The following is a 2,500-nucleotide window of genomic DNA, read 5'->3' as shown; positions in this document are numbered from 1 at the left end:
ACCTCTTACCTCCTACCTCTTACCTCTTACCTTCTGCTTCCTACTTCCTACCTCTTACCTTTTACCTCCTACCTTTTCTACACATTTTCTTTTGTACCCTGCCTCTTTCATTTCTTACCTTTCAACACTTAATTCACTAGAATACCTCCTACTTCCTACCCGTTACCCGTCACCTCTTACCAACCTTTAGATTTACTTTTACATCTTACCACACGCCTTATTTGTTTACCTAAAAATTTGTTTATCTTTTACCTCCCTTACTATCTACCTCGTACCTCCTACATCCATTCCTTGACCACCTATCTACAACTTATGATAATTTTTTACCTATTAGTATTACGTCCTAATCTCTACAATCAACCGCATTCCCCTTCACCATAATATACATCAACATGGACATCTATCAAGTAACTTATCGTTCCTACAAGACGTACCTACATGCTACACGCTACCATGTGATCTATATTAGTCTTTAACGCCGAGTCCTGTGACTGACATGAAAGATAAGTCAATTACCATTACTACCTTCTCTCAAAAATTGGCAACTCCTCATCATGACTATGGGTAATGTCAAAAGCAAGCGACCGGTGACACCCGGTCAAAATATTTATTTCTATATCAATTCTTTCAGACGTTCAATTGAAAAGATGAAAATTTTTTCTTAGTTTCATTTTAGGACATGGAGAGGCATCCCTGGTCAAAGGTTCCAACCGATTTATCGGTTTTTGCTTAAATATCACTCTTTTTTTTTGCGCAAGCGTATGTTATCTATTCTTTGGTCAGTAGCCGTGACGTAATTTCATCGTTATTACATTACTGAACTGCCGGCTGCCTCAAATCCCGTACAGTTTCCCACAGATAACACCGAAGAATTCGCTGCAGTATGAATAGAATTGCTTATGAAGCTAGGTGATCTACTAACACCACGGGACCAAACGTACACAATCGAAAGGTCAAGCAGCTTTATATATGTCGTTAACCTACTAAAAGTAAAATACCTGAGCAGCTTGTTCGGGCGTCAAAAAGTAAGCCATACCTCTTATCTGAAATAGCGTGTTATCTCTCATGTTACCTTTCCCCACAAGATAATTGATAATAAGGTAAATTCCAGCATAATGTAGGCAACACCTAAGTTCAGATTTTCAAAATCTTGTGTCGAACGTTTTTCTAACTCCTTAAGAAACAGAGCTAATGAACATTATCGTGAGCAGAAGAAGGAGTCGTTCAATAACAAAGATCACGTGACTTCAGATGTGACATCACGTGATTATCCAAACCATCATAGTAATAATCTAAGACTATGATTTTAAAATTTGTGGTCGACCGTCTTTGTAACTCATATCATTCGGGGGCTGATATACAAGCATTCCCGCTAGTATACTATTTCAAACCCATGTCACGTGACCTTACCCCACGTGACCATCTAAATGCGTCCGCAAATAACCTAGGCCCCAATTTAAGTTCGGACCTACAAAACCGAGGGTTAAACGTCTTTCTAGCTGATTAGGAGGCTGAGAAACAAGCATTGCCGTTATAGTACCTTTTGAAAACTCATGTCACGTGACCCTACCCCACGTGACCACCTGTTCACATCCTCACATAGCTTAAACTACCCTTTATAAGTTTATCTTCAAAACCTGGGGTCGAACATCTTTCTAGCTTATTTAGAAGCTGAGAAATAAGCTCCCCCGTTTTTGCTTTTGAAGTATCTATCTGTATATCTACCTATCTATCTATGTCACGTGACCTTACCCCACGTAACCATCTAAATGCGTCTGCAAATAGCCTAGGCCACAATTTAAGTTCAGACTACAAAACCTGGGGTCAAAGGTCTTTCTAGCTGATTCAGAGGCTGAGAAACAAGCATTGCCGTTATAGTACCTTTTGAAAACTCATGTCACGTGACCCTACCCCACGTAACCACCTGGTCACATCCTCACATAGCCTAAGCCACCCCTTATAAGTTTATCTTCAAAACTTGGGGTCGAACATCTTTCTAGCTTATTCAGAAGCTGAGAAATAAGCTCCCCCGTTTTTGCTTTTGAAGCGTCTATCTGTATATCTACCTATCTATCTATGTCACGGGACCTTACCCCACGTGACCATATAAATGCGTCCGCAAATAGCCTAGGCCACAATTTAAGTTCAGACCTACAAAACCTGGTTTAAAACGTCTTTCTAGCTGATTCAGAAGCTGAGAAACAAGCATTGCCGTTATAGTACCTTTTGAAAACTCATGTCACGTGACCCTACACCACGTGACCACCTGGTCACATCCTCACATAGCCTAAGCCACCCCTTATAAGTTTATCTTCAAAACCTGGGGTCGAACATCTTTCTAGCTTATTTAGAAGCTGAGAAATAAGCTCCCCCGTTTTTGCTTTTGAAGTATCTATCTGTATATCTACCTATCTATCTATGTCACGTGACCTTACCCCACGTAACCATCTAAATGCGTCTGCAAATAGCCTAGGCCACAATTTAAGTTCAGACTACAAAA

This window comes from Palaemon carinicauda, chromosome 18 (genome assembly GCF_036898095.1).
Source record: "Palaemon carinicauda isolate YSFRI2023 chromosome 18, ASM3689809v2, whole genome shotgun sequence".
Lineage (NCBI taxonomy): Eukaryota > Metazoa > Arthropoda > Malacostraca > Decapoda > Palaemonidae > Palaemon > Palaemon carinicauda.
Note: the sequence above shows the minus strand (reverse complement) of the source record.